At 40.3% G+C, this 14344-nt stretch overlaps 1 pseudogene; it reads right to left on the bottom strand.

Annotated features, from left to right (window-relative positions):
* Nucleotides 1-10486: 10486 nt before the first annotated feature.
* LOC147442591 (uncharacterized) lies at nt 10487-11144 on the bottom strand (annotated as a pseudogene).
* Nucleotides 11145-14344: the final 3200 nt, after the last annotated feature.

Genomic DNA, 14344 nt, shown 5'->3' with positions numbered 1-14344 from the left:
AACGGAGTCAAAGTTGGTATGGAGACCAAAAAAGGCTGTGCCAGAGAACAAAAAGGTGGAAAACAGAGTCTTCAATACCAGACAACAGAGTGATCCCCGACAATCAAGGACAGTGAAACAGATCTGGATTCCAAAGAAGTTCATGATGGCACAAAGCTACAGCAAGCAAATTTGGATCCCAAAGATTTGTAAACAGGAACTCCCTTCAATACAATCAACGGAAACTCCTAGGTATTTCAAGCCAAGGAAATCAACACACAGAACAAAGCAGGTTTGGGTCGCAAAGAGTTTGTGGCAAGCACAAGCAAAGCGGAAGCAGATTTGGATTGTGAAAAAAGACAACAAGGTAACGAAGAATCCATCTACTGATTCTACTACCAAATTGCCAAAACCAACCCAAAACCCGACCACCAATCTTTCAATCAAACAAAGAGCAGCTTTATTGGAAAGACTGTTGTATCATCGCTCTACAATTGCATTGGGAACTGATGACCAAAACAACTACAATGCTTCACCCACAGACACTTCATAGTCGTCCGGGAGGACTCAGACTCGGAGGGGGGGAGGTATACAGGAGCTACAAAGCAGCCACAAGCGGAAAAAACAAAGAAAAACAAAAATTATATTACAAAGGCAGTGTCTTACATGATTTTGCAATTTTTTATGTTTGATTGCGGATATTGATAATATTTATGCCCTTATATACCTTGTTTTGCAACAAGAAGAGATCAAATGATGAATTTGGGTCTCTAGATGTGTAAATATCACTAAATAAGAGTGTTTTTGGAGCTAAAAAGTAGAAAAAAGTGGTAATCCAAGTCCAAAAATCACAAAGAAGTGTATATTCATATACACAGGGTTACCAGCTATTTATCGTGTATGTTTGGAATTTTTTGGCTTCAATTTGCTATTTTCCTTTATTTTTTATGATTTCTTAATAAAAATAAAAGAAAAATAAAAAAGCAGGTGAAATGAGATCGGAAAAAAGAAAAGAATAGACGGTGATGATCCTAATGACAAGGGCAACCCATGGTAAAAATGGGGTACAATTCTGAAAAAGTTGCGGAAAGCCCGAAATGACAGAATTTTGGCAAAGTGGACAGATTTCTCAGAAACAGGTCAAATGGAGTCCAAATTGAGAAATTTCAAATCCTAAAGTGCATTTCACGACGAGATAGGAGCACATGTCAAATTTGGTAACAAGTGATCCGGGAAGCCCGAAGTTAAGTATTTTTCACTTCACTATCAAGCTCATTTCCACTATTACCTTCTTGGAGAGAGCAAAGAGCACACAGGAGCATCCGACCTTCTACCGCCTTCTACGACTGCTACGAGAGCTCAGAGGACACCAGACATGAGAGGTAGACTCGTTGCCATAAGCTTTTGATGCTTATCGTTAACGTTTGTCGCGAAAACTCACCAAAACCAAGAAACAAGAGCAGACGGGGAATGGGGAAGAACGCTAGGTAGGGGCACAACCGCCTAACCAAACCTTGCAAGAACTTAGAGGTGGGTTACCCTAACATAGAAGATGAGTTTCTAGCACTCAAAGCTCGAGAAAGAACGACTGGAAAAACCCTAGGTCAACAGAGCCTGCAAGAGGCAAACAGAAAAAAGTTGTCGGAACGACACAAAACTTCTCAGGAAGCTTAACAACATCGAGGGAAATGCAACCATGGAGTATCTCCGGGTTTGGATCACCAAAAGTAGGTCGGAACAACCGATTCGGCTGCGGACACACAAAGCGTCATTTTGGCATAACGGCTAAAATTGACGACCAAATGACATGAAACTTCACGAGCAGTTTCAACTATACATGGATGACTTATGTTTGCAAGCAAAACCCAAAAGAAAGCTGATTCACTTACCGATGGTGAAAAAGACGCTTTCGAGCAACCAAATGGATAAAGATGGAGAACGGGGAGCCAAAGTCAAGTCCAACCAACTGGATGGCTTCGCAACATATCCAATGAGCTGGAAATGCAACTCTCAAGAAGAAAAGTTGAAGAAATTCAACTCCAAGGCAAAAAGACGACTTCGGAGACTGAAATGCCTATAAGGGGGCTTTTTAGCTAAACTGATGACTTTTTAAGTTGAAAACTAGTTAGCAGGGCTTAGGGCACTAGCACAAAGCATTCTTTGCACAAAAAGACCAACATTTCAAGAAAAGACATCATACGCGTATGATGTCTCACAGCATGATTTTCACATTCATTTCAACATTTGAGTGCATAGCCTCATTCCACATGTTAATCACATCCTATGAACCAAGTATCATGAGAATTGGAGTTAGAAAACCCAAGGAAAACCAAAAAGACGCAAAGTAGGCCATAAAATTGATTTTTGGTCCTAATTTTGTCAAAATAACTCCAAACTCATTGAAACTTTGTAGGATTGTTGATTAACACATCTACAAGCTATCTGGAACCAAAAAGCACCATTTTGACACAAAAGACATCATACGCGTATGATGTCTATTTGCACTTACAGAGCCAAAAATGCTCATTTGTCATCATACATCCATTATATATATCTAATACATGCTACATATGAAGTTTGGAACCATTTGGTCAAGTGGATCACCCCATTAGCCCAATTAAGAGAAAATCCTTCATACAAAGCCTATTTTTGTCCCAAATCCAACATATTCAAGTCCAAACCAAGATTTGAGTATAAACAGTCCTTCACTAGCACATGGAGAGTCCACAGAACCAATCCCATGAAAAATTGATGAAAAAGACATCATACGCGTATGATGTCTCCAGAGCCATTTTTAGTCCAAATTCTATCCAAACTTGATAAATCCACTGAATAAGCCTATCTAAAGCCAAAACCAAGCTTATAGAGAAAATTGGTCCAAAAATGCACTAAAAAACATCATACGCGTATGATGTCTCACTATGTGATTTTGGCACCTCAGGGCTTCAACCACAAAACAGAAGTGATCTACATGCCATTTGAAAGTAATCCACCAAGTTTTATCCAATTTGGATCATAAAATCCATTTCCCTTTCAAAATTTTGCCAAGAGCCTGAATTGGACTAAACTGGCCAAAACTTGACCAAATGGGATCCAAACTCAAATCCAAGCATATGACACTCATGTATACACTATCAGCTACAAGCACACCCAATATGAAGTCATTCTGACACAAAAGACATCATACGCGTATGATGTCTCAAGCATGTTTTTGAGCCCAGTTTGCATATTTTTTCACCTACATTGCATCCTTAGGCCCTGAATAGCTCATGTTTCAATTTTCAAGTCATTTGAATAGTTAAAAGCTTCATTTCGGCTTTCAGTACTAAAAAGACGCTAACTTCTGTAATTGGAGTTACAGGATCCATGGATTCCGCTAAGTCATCGGCAACTAAGAGAAAAAGACCAACCATCAAGGATGCTCTTGCAGAGGCAGAACCTTTTGATATTCCAACAGAAACCCTCAAGCCAACCAAGACTTGGGTGGAGGAAGCAGTACTAGAAAAAGAGGGAATAAAGATCTACCATGGGACTTTCAGAGATCCTCAAGGGCAATCGATCGATGTACCTATGATCCCACAAGAATTAGTGGATTATAGCAGATCAGAGAACATAAGCAGATACCTGGAAAAGGCTGACTTACACAGGTTCTTCACCTCGAGACCATCAGGTGTAGACACAAGAAGAGTGTATGAGTTGGCAACATCCATTCAGAAGGATGGGAAAGCCACGTTGACAGCCATGGATGGAGAAACAGTTGAAGTACAGATCACTCCACAGCTCATTGCAGATGCATTGAAGCTGCACAACAAAGGGAGTTCTGTCAGAGAAAGAAGGGAGGCCATAGAGGTCTATGGATCAAAGAAACAAAATACAACCTACGGAGATATGGCAGATCAACGAGCGGCAACCCTTTGCCGATTATACAACCAGTTTTTCCATGTGTGCAGTAAAAGACCGCAGAAGTATACTACACCACCCCATGCCATTGCGACTACCATCACATGGGCACTCAAGAGCAACGTGCCAAAAGAGGTGAATTATGCTCAATACATCCACGAGCAAGTAATTGCCATGCACAACCAGAAACCAAAGTACATAGGAGGAGGAGAAATCCTAACAAGAATAGCTTATGAAGCTATTGGAGCTAGAGATCAAGGGCCACGGATTCCCTCCCAGAATGAGTGGCTTAGAGAAGCCGATGAGGAGGAAGAACAGCAAGAAGTATCCAAGAGGGCGTCCACAAGAGCACGCCGAAAACTAGAAATAGTTTCAGAACCTGAAGAGGCCGTGGACGAGCCGCTCAAGAAGAAAGTGAAGAAGAAGGCCGATCCCAAGCAAACCAAAAGTCAAAAAGCCGCAAGAATGGAAAGGCTGGTGGAGCAGTTTAGAGCGGAAAGAGCTCTAAAGGGGGACTTTGAAGAAATGTGGGTGCCGGACCCCAGTAAAGTCGGAACCAGCTCAGCCAGGCCACATGTTGATCAATATGATCAATATATTAGAGCTTATGAGGAGTCGGAGGCCATACTGGAGCAGCAACCTATCGAGCCTTATACTGAAGAGGAAGTACAACTTTTAAAAGCTGAGCTGCAAAAGGACGACAAGGGGAAGAAAAAAGTGGATGAGTCTACTGAACCTCAAGAGAAAGACGAGCAAGCAAACAAAGGGAAAGCCAAGATGACTGAGGAAAATCAGCCCTCTTTTACTGTTGTACCAAGCCCGAAGAAGATGGAAATTATTGTGGAGGAGACCACAATAGAAATAGAAACAGAAGTTATGGAAAAGCCGGAGGCCGGGACCAAGGAAAAGGAGATAGATCCAGTTCAGCAAAAGAAAGATGATTATGAGGATCTAGTAGCGATCGGATACAGTGAAGAAGAGGCCCTGGAGGCAGTTTATGGGATATCCCTACGGAAACAAGATGATCGGAAAGGGACAAAGGAAAAGACAAAGGGTACAATGGAGAGTAAAGAGAAAATGGACGAGCCGAAGCCATTGGAGGTGGTGGCAGAAAGAGCTGTCAAGTTGACAGATGAAGATGAAAAAGACATGCACATGGTGCATGAACTGCTCAGCAAGATTAAAGAAAGATCCAGAGCAAAGGAAGTAGCACTTGAGACAGCAAAACAAAAGGAAGCAGAGTTGCAGAAAAAGTTAGAGAATGCTATGACTGAATCTGAAAGTCATAAAGCATCACTCTACGACGCCGAAAATGAGAGAGACGGCTTGATACTCCAACTAGCCGAAGCTTCAAGAGAGGTAACAAGCTCACAGGAAGCAAAGGAGCGAATAGAAGAGGAGCTGGAGGCAGCCAAGGATGAGCTCATTGAGCTAAGGGAAAGAGTCGAACTTCAAGAAAGGACAATCACGAGACTCAGGACCACCCCTAGAGCTAGCAGAGCAGGAACAGAACAAGAGGGAGCCCTCGTACCAGCTCTACAAGAGCAGGTCAGAAGTTTGCAAAGAGAGCTGAGGTTAGAGCAAGTACAAAGATTGCACATGGCGGAGGGATCATTGGCTGCAGAGGAGAGGCTCACATCAGAAAACCAAACACTAAGGACAGAAAATGAGGCCCTCCGCAAACAGCTCCAAGACATCCAAGAGCAACAAAGAAGAGAAACAGAGACACCACAAGAAGAAGCAGGGGGAGCAGCCATAGAGCTACCTGAAACTGGAGAGGCAACCACAATTGAAGATCCAGCCCCAGTTCAAGAAGTGGCCTCGACTTCAAGAATCTCTGAAGAAGAAGAACAAAGGCTCCAGGACCAAATAGAAAAGTCAACAGAGGAAAGTGCCAAGGCGGAAATGGAATGGGAAAGGAGACTCCTCATCTCCATTAGACTTCAAGGTTTAGACACAAAAGTGCTCCATGAAGAGTGGATGCAACCCAGCCTGCCTTTCCCTCTGATGAAATTTGAAGTGATAAAGACGAAAAAGAGAATAGAGGAGGAGCAGTATGTCGCTCTTTACGAAGGCGACATCACAAAGGATGAACAATCAAAGAAGATTGTAGATTCTCAACCTAGATGGAGGAAAGGTTGGCTGAACAAATACCCAACCTACCTCATCTACTTGGTAGAGGCTCCAAAGGAGATTCAGGAGGATGCAACCTTCTGCCCGGTGCCAAGAGTCAGAAGCTGGAAAGAGCATGGCAGGATTGCAGAAAAGAAGCCAAATTGGCTTAATTACCCAAGGATGCCAGGACCAAAGGAAGGAGAGAGAATAGGTAAAGCCTACATGGTGAAAACCCTAACGGGCACCATCAAACTCTTTACTGGCTCTCCTGACCTTTCGTGTCAGATGCTAAAGAAAATCTGCAGGACTCTCTTAGCATGCATTGAAGTGTTCGCGCCAGATAAAGCCACGACCTCGAGTCTACTATCGACGGCCGACACAGTGACGGATATGATGTATGATCTTTCATTGCAACCATCACCAAAGGTGTTACATCTCTTGTACCAAAGAATGATGTTTTTGCCTAGCTTCCACATGCAAACATTCGAAGAAGCTTTCTACACCGGCTTTTTCACTCACGAAAGCAAAATATTCGGCCCAACCTTGACCATTGGCAACCTACGCTACGAATCACATTTGCAGATGCTCAAGACGACAGGACTCTATTGACCAAGCCTAAAAGTCATGTCAGGGACGACATGAACGCGGAGGGGGGGAGTGTTGAGCCAGCAGAGGATCACACCCGCATTTTTGCTCACACCCATCATTTTGTAACCATTGATTGTAATAAATGTCTTTCCGACATTAATTTTGATTTGAGCCATTCATTAAGTAACGGGACTCAATTGAGTTTCCAGCCTGTAATCCCAACTTAATTTGACCTGCTGATGTAAATAATTAGAGATGTTCTCACCTCCAAGGCTGAGGTATATAAGCCAAAGTTTTGTAACCTAAGAGGATGGAATTATTAATCAAAGTGAGTTTTGAGCGCCGTGACTGTGTCTGAGAGAGAGAGAGAGAGAGAGTCTTATCTCCTTGCTACGCGAGCTACGGGGCCGCCATTGGAGAAGCGACACCGCCATTGCGTTAGCAACGGTGAGAGCTACGCACAGATACCAAGAGTGCGCGCTATCGGCTTCTACGTGTGGTAAGTTCCTACGAGCTTCGGTGTGAGTTTTCTTCCAACTCGTGTGTCGGAATAGAGCGTGCAGCATATCTATAGAACCACAACGAGTAGAGCTACACATTAGTACCATCGGGGTCAAGTTTCGGTCACCTGTATTTTTTGGCCTGTCTTCATACGCGTTTACCGCACGGAGTGGTTATAGGTTGATTTTGCAGTTCAAGTCTTTAGGGTGTTGTTCTTACCTAGTGTATAGACTTCCCCTTGAGTTTGAGATCGATTCGATGATTCTAGATCCTGTTTCGTATAGCATTCGTTCGTAGTACGGATTTCAGTCACTTGCGTATTTTAGAACTTAGATTTGATTTCCTTAGTAGTGATTGTCATTAGAAGGTCGAGTAGGTGATTTGACACCCACCTAGTTGTTTCCATGCGCCTGCGGGTCAAGCTTCGTCCTCGTCTGACAAATTCTGTTGTTGGTTGAGTTCTCGCTATTTAGCTTCCGCTAGCGGCGTAACCGCCTTAACAATTAGAAATGGTGAGATTTCAAATTTTTGGAAATAGACAAAGTAATGGGCTCCGAGCCGTGCTTTACGACGTCGCATTTGGTGGTCGGAGTGGTGCACTATTCTCCTAGGAAGTTGGTCCTGAGAGGACAAATCAACAAGAAAATGTAATCAACGATTCATTGTATGAATTAGCAAGAAACATCACACAAAACACTAATCATATTCTTCTTAACACAAAACAACCATAATTAACAAGAATCAACCCTCAAAAATAAGATTTGTAGCAATTCTAAATCTTACATGCAAATTGCATCTACATACTCTGTTTGTCACCATGAATTAAATTGTCGCGTGATCATTATTGCTCTAATATCATGTTGAGATGTAGAGAGAAAGAGAGAGATGAGACAAGAGACACACCATGTACGCCCAAATATTAATTCATATTGAGGACAAGATACAAATATATAGGTGAGACCAAGTTGAGTAGAGTGAGCCATAGGTCAAGCTAGAATGTTTTTGTGGGGAGAGGAGGAAGTTGGAGAAGTGTGGGAGGAGGGTGCCGTGTGGCACTCAATAATCCCACATGGGAAAATATGGACACAAAGGAAGGGGTATAAAGAGTAAGGTGGGTACTCATTTGGGGTGTATCAAAGGAGATAAGAGCTCTCTAAAGCCTTGGCTATGGGGGCTCTTGGAGTTTGTGGGGGTGATAATGGCACTTTTCCCACTTCACACTAGCCCACCCACGTGTCCTCCTCTTTTTCGTTCTCTCGACAAACTTCTCCTTCTCCCTTGAGCTCAAATGCACCGACTTCCCTTCACTTGCATATTAACATTGAGCCCAAAATGAACCAATAAAATGGAACCCCCAAGAGGCCATGTTGGCTGAGGAGAGAGAAAGGTAGAGATTTTATTAAAGAGGAAAAAGTGGCCCACATTTGTAGGGGCAATCTCTGCAAAACTTCTAGAGAGCTCATTTTTTAGCATGAGAGAGCACATCTCCATGGATGCTCTACGGACATCTACTCGAGACAAGCTACGTCTGCGTGTTCTTGGTTTCTCCTAATTTCAAGTGTTCTTCTCACTAGAAGGGTTTCTCATAAATCTTTATAGGTGCTTATCACAGGTGGTTTTGGTGTAGTTATGGCTTTCCTTTTCGATGATGCGACTCGTGCAAGGTTATAGAGGCTCTTGTTTTCCTTGTTGTTTGCATGCTAACAACATCTATAGCATAGCTATCTGACACTAATATAATGTCAATACTCAAGGAAGCGACTCCGATGGGGCACGGAGACTCTTTGAGGGTGTCAACCTCAAGAAATGAACCTATGGAATGAAGCTATCTCTAGCACTAGCAAATCTATCACTCTCACTTTTGGCAACCTGCCTATGTACTATGTCACACCTCTCGGTCGTCATGCCATTTTGGCACTCAAACAAATTCCAAATGCAATGAAATTTTAGGAGGAGGTCTAAGATACCTAGAGGCACTATCCTACCAAGTTTGGTTGCAATCTTACAAGGTAACAAAATCACGATCCATCATGATCAAGGTCATGAAAATTGCAATAGAATATTCCAAAAAGGTCGTCCTATGGTCTAGGACACTCTCCTATGGTCAAAACATCAAAAAAGAAATCATCAAAGCATTGAAAACAACCGATTTAGTTCGCTAACACGTAGTCGCAAACCACAAAAAAATTAACAATGATTACAATTAAACCAAAGAGCATTAGAGAAGAAACATAGTGCAATAATAAAAATAAAAATTAGATTACCAGAGCTTAAGAAAAATGGATTACAACGCGCGAGAATAGCCTCTCTCAGTGGTACGTTTCAAAAATTCAAAATCTTGACAATGATAACGTGTTCTTTTCTACTTACAAAAATTAGGCTTTATACCTAGGCCTTCTCTTGGCTAGTGGCTGGATTTACGATTCAGATTCAAAATTAGGATTTACAACTCACATTCTACACAGGGTAACTCAGAGATCAGTTGGATAAAAATCAAGGATCCTCATAAATACAAGGCTTTTTCCAAAAAAATAATGATGAGATCACAAAATTGTATGGCTTCATGATGATGTGGCCGGCTAGGAGGGTGCTCGTCTGGTCCATTTGCTAACAATATATATATATATATGTGTGTGTGTGTGTGTGTGTGTGTGTGTGTGTGTGTGTGTGTATATATATATATATATATATATATATATATATATATATATATATATATATATATATATATATATATATATATATATATATATGTGTGTGTGTGTGTGTGTGTGTGTGTGTGTGTGTGTGTATGTATGTATATATATATATATATATATATATATATATATATATATATATATATATATATCTTAGTCCCTCCCTATCTACCCCCTTCTCTCTCTCTCTCTCTCTCTCTCTCTCTCTCTCTCTCTCTCAATCTTGCTCTATCTCTCTTTATATCCCCTACCCCCCTCTCTTTCTCTCTCTCTTTCCCCGCTTCTCTCTCCCTCTCTCTCTCTCTCTCTCTCTATCTCTCTCTCTATCTGTGTGTGTGTGTGTGTGTGTGTGTGTGTGTGTGTGTGTGTGTGTGTGTGTGTGTGTGTTCTTTGACAACTCCACTCCAACAACACTCTCCGATTTTGTTCAAAATTGGCTCTGAGAAGCATTAAGTTCATATTACTTGTTTTAGTGCATACCAGAGGCCCAAAAAGAAGAGTATTTGATAGGCCACTTGATGGTCATATAATATCACCAAGTAGTTGATAGTTGTAGTTTTCTCCAACAAAACTTGAGGCATATTTACATTTCCAACAAAACTTCAAAACTCCTAATAGGAGAATAGAAAATTAAAATTTTGGCATCATCACTTGATTGTTCATGACTTTATATACAAGAAACTACTTATTTATAGGAAACCTAATCACACATCAGCTATACGAGTAAGGTCCTCATCCTTTTCAATCAGTAGTTTACTAGCAAGGTACCATGAATGGACGGCAAAGCCCCAAAAGGATAAAAAGTTGTCAAGTGAGGAAAGCCCATGCACCATGGAAAATCTATTGTTTAGCTCACCAAGTTTAGGCTTGGTAGCTTCTATGTTCTTGGAAAGACCAACCTCTCATCTCTTTCCACCTTGTGCCTCTCTCCCATAGTCTAGATTGTAATTAGCTCAAACACAAGAATGTTGGCAAGTGTGTCTCTCAAAGACAATAAGGACAAAATTTGAGTCTTTTTTCTTGACAAATATCCTTTCCATGGATGCAGAATACTGTAACCTGGCATACAAATGGTTGTGCACCCTACAACAAAACTAACATGCTAGAATAGAAGTTACCAAACTGGTGGCAAGATATATGCTTGAACATTATAATTCCACTAATGAAGATGACCCAAAGGGACACGCCCTAGGAAATAACAAAGATTAGGAGATAGGAGAGGTGTAGAGGGACAAAATCAGAGTAGGACAATGAAGCAAAAGCATAGTGGTTATTGACAAATGTAGAAATGGACAGATTGAACAATGTAAGCATGCCTAATGCTAGAAAGAAAATGACAATGACAAATAAAAAAATCTACATGATTTTCAACTAAGCCTCTCTTTATTCTGACTAGGAAATCTTGCAAGATCATGACCAATTTCTCTTCTCTCTCTCTCTCTCTCTCTCTCTCTCTCTCTCTCTCTCTCTCTCTCCTGTGTGTGTGTGTGTGCGCTGGAAGGGGAGATGTGGAGAACAGTTGCTTGCTTCCAATTCCCAATTTTTCTTGCACCTCTGCTTGTCAATCTTTCACTATCCCTTCCAATTACCAAGTACTCACACACACACTAGACTATGATAGCACACACACACACATAGAAGAGAACAATTTGACAAGTTAACAGTGTAAGAGGGGTTGTAAGAGATGTAGACATAATCATGGAGTACACAAAGTGACACAACATAGCATAAGAGAGAGGGAAGGGAAAAATATAAAGAATCTACACAAGAAAGGTCTAAAGATTGCAGTCCCAAACTCCAAGGCACCTCTTGTGGAGTTTGGTATTTTATATTTTATATTATTGTTGGTGCCAACAATTTGAGGCCCCTCTTTTACACTTTAGTCCCACTTTAGTTATGAGTGGAACACCTTACTTATTGCATGACCCTCTTAGGGTGAGTTCTCACTGTTCTATTTACAAAGTAGCCATAGTGGCTTATTAATAAAAGATCTAAAATATTATGCTAGAGTAAAATGATTGAGAGGATCATTATTTGCCGGTGCCTCCTTGTCAACTCCAAAAATTCCAATCTACAAATCATAATGCACTCACTATTAGTAAAATCAAATAGACAGCACATAATTAACCATTAAGCCAGCTATCCCAATTGTAGTTAACCACATGTAATAGGAGGGTGCCAAGTCTTGTAACATCCCTCCCACCACGGATAGCAACTGTCCTCAGTCGCTCACTAAAGAATCAATTGGATAGTGAGTGATGGAAAGTGTGGAGAAGTTTTGGGAACTTGCGGAAAAAAAATCCAGGCATCCACTTGGCATCCTCTCTAGGGTGGCCTTTGAAGGTCAAAAGATAGCGGTTATAAACCATGCCAATGCGTGTGGAAGTGGTCTTGTGATCAACTATTTGTGCAGGGATGAGTTGTTCTTCTTGGTCCACAAGTGAAGGTGGATCCTCATAATGTGATGTGTAGTTCGGGGTCCTCTGAAAGGTCCTAAAAGGCTAATGTGGAAAGCATTGTGAATGTGCCAATGTGAAGGTAATTCTAAACAAAGTGAAACATCATTGATCCCAACAAAAAAATTGAATGGGCTATAAAAACAAGGATCAAGTCTAACAAAAACATTAGTATCAACAATTTTGATCCTTTGTTTTTCAATGTGAAGCATAACACAATCTCCTTCTTTGAATTGGTGTGCCTTGCGGTGCTTGTTAGCATGTTTAGTGTAAAGTTTTTGTGACTGTTTAATGGCAGAATGCTGCACACTTGTATAAATATCATGAAAATTAGCAGTAAAGTCATCATTGGTAGACACAACATTGGAAAGACGTGAAGCAGGAGTAGACAGAGAATGACTATATACAATTTCAAATAGAGATTTACCTTTGGCAGTGTGAGTGGTGTTGTTATAAGGAAACTATAGAATATGCAGGTAATCATCCCATTTCTTGGGTTGAGAAGAAAAATAATATTTTCACAAGTCAATGATAGTGTGATTGGTGACTTTGGTTTGACCATTAGACTCAAGATGGAATGCAGAAGTAAAATCAAGTGTTGTTCCAAGATTTTCAAAAATAGTAGTCCAAAAATCACTACAAAATTTGGAATCTTGATTAGAGATTATAAATTTAGACAAACCATGATGTGAAAATAATGCTTTAAGAAATAGAAGTGCAGCTTGATGTGCTATGAGTGTTTCTTTACAAGTAATGAAGTATGCTTGTTTAGAAAAAAGATCAATGACAGTCCAAATCATATGATGCTTGTGAATAGTTAGTGGAAATCTAGTGATGAAATCCATTGAAATATGTTCCCGAGGTTTTTCAAGAATAGGGAGAGGCTGTAAAAGTCCTAGTTTTTTACCTATTGCTACTTTTGACAAATCAAACAAGTTGATTTAACATCATTTTTCATAGTAGGCCAATAGAAATCACAACATAAGTTTTGAAAAGTAGCAGAAAATCCTCTATGTTCAGCATAGGGTGGTTTGTGCAACTCTTCAATGATCAATGTACATAAAGGTTTAGTTACACACAATTTTTGTTTGAAATAAAGAAAGTGTTCTTGAATAGTGTATTCCAAAAATGTGTGCACAGAATTCTCAATCTTATGCAACCATGTGGTTTTGAAATCATCATCTTGTGCATAAGTGTCAGGCAATGAATCAAATGAAGTACTTGTGATGGTTGGTAGATTATTAAGAGAGGGTCTCTGACTCAAAGCGTTAGCTACAACATTCTCCTTACCAGGTTGGTATTGAATGTTGGGTTGAAAACTTTGAATGAAGGAAGTCCACTTAATATGTATATCATCTATTAAGGGTTGAGAGAGTAAATACTTGATACTTTGTTGATCAATTTTGATGATTAAATCAGCACCCATTAAATTTTTAAAGCGTGAACAACAGTAGTCAACCCTTTGTCAGATGTACTAAATTTTTCTTCATACGGTCTAAACTTACAACTTTCAAATGCAAGTGGATGGTTATCTTGCATAAGGACTACACCGATACCTTTTCTACTAGCATCAATGAGACTACAACAAAGAATGGTCTATTAGTGAGTGAGGTAATGAGATTTGTAAGCAAAGTTACGTACAAACTTCCTGTAATAATTGCATAGAACAATAAAAGAACAAAGTTCATGCAAATTTTTGGGTCTAGGCCATGATTGAATGGCATCAATTTTCTTAGGGTCTACATGTATTCCCTTAGATTGGAAAAATGAACTCTTTTCAGGATTCAAATACAAGTTTTTGTGGGCAAGTAGTTCAAATACATGTGTTAAGTGCTCTTTATGTTCTTGTTCTAATTTATTGAATACAAGAATATCATCAAAGAATACAATCACAAAATCTTGATGGTCAATGAAAATTTTGTTCATCATGTGCTACAAACATAAGCGTCACGAGCCCTTCAAAATACCAAGAATGACATGCTACAAGCGATAAAACCACAAATCGCATAGCACATAATCAAGATGGCACGCAAACAGAGAGAGAGAGAGAGAGATAGATAGAAAGCAAGAGAGAGTAAGCGAGAACGTGCAGGCGCACCTCCTAGA

This window comes from Adiantum capillus-veneris, chromosome 14, assembly GCF_014529385.1.
Source record: "Adiantum capillus-veneris isolate H3 chromosome 14, ASM1452938v2, whole genome shotgun sequence".
Taxonomy (NCBI): domain Eukaryota; kingdom Viridiplantae; phylum Streptophyta; class Polypodiopsida; order Polypodiales; family Pteridaceae; genus Adiantum; species Adiantum capillus-veneris.
The sequence above is the reverse complement of the archived record's forward strand: the minus strand, read 5'-3'. Positions and strand labels throughout refer to the sequence as shown.